The sequence below is a fragment of the Haliaeetus leucocephalus genome, unplaced genomic scaffold, assembly GCF_000737465.1.
Source record: "Haliaeetus leucocephalus isolate CR32 unplaced genomic scaffold, Haliaeetus_leucocephalus-4.0 Scaffold206, whole genome shotgun sequence".
NCBI lineage: Eukaryota > Metazoa > Chordata > Aves > Accipitriformes > Accipitridae > Haliaeetus > Haliaeetus leucocephalus.
In genome coordinates, this window is record NW_010972642.1 from 13,081,380 (window position 1) to 13,082,067 (window position 688).

Sequence of the window (688 nt, forward strand, 5' to 3'; positions counted from 1 at the left end):
GTATAAACACCACTTACCTGATTACTACTTTTTCTCATTTTTGGCTTGGACTCCCTGTCTCGTCCCCTATGAACCGTTCAGTTCTCTTTTTACAGTTTTCACAATGTCTAGGTGATAAACAGACAGGGACGGAAACTGCAGAACAAATCTTGAATAACAGGTTGGCCAGCGCGTCAACTGAACTTGACAGCCGTGCAAGTTTCTTTTCCAAACGGTAATTAAAATTCCCCTCAGGGTCTGCAATTTAATGTTAGGTGGGTTTGCCAAATTCTGGCAGCGAAAACGGGCAAGTTTTCAGAGAAGAGCAGCTGCTGGCAGGCGTGCAAGTAGTGTTGCCCGCTTCCAGCTGGGTTTCATGCTCCCGTTTCTCCTCCAAGTGACGGGACAGACTTTTCATGCCAAGTCGTTTCATAAGGATTTAAAAATAGGGATTTTTTTTTTTCTCTCTGTAACGTGAATCGTTTCCCTTCCTGCGTTATTAACCCAGATTTAGAGGCCCGTGCCGGTGAGCCCCTCACCCCGCCGCCGCCTCGGGGCGGCTCTAATTCCTCCCGCCCTCCAGGGGGCGCTGCGCTGCCCCGCGGCGCGGCGCGCTCCCGGCCCGCCCCCACTTCCGGTTCGGTCCGGCGCATGGCGGCGGACGGCGGAGCGGCGGGCCCCGGCCCCCCCCCGGGCCCGGCGGGGGGGG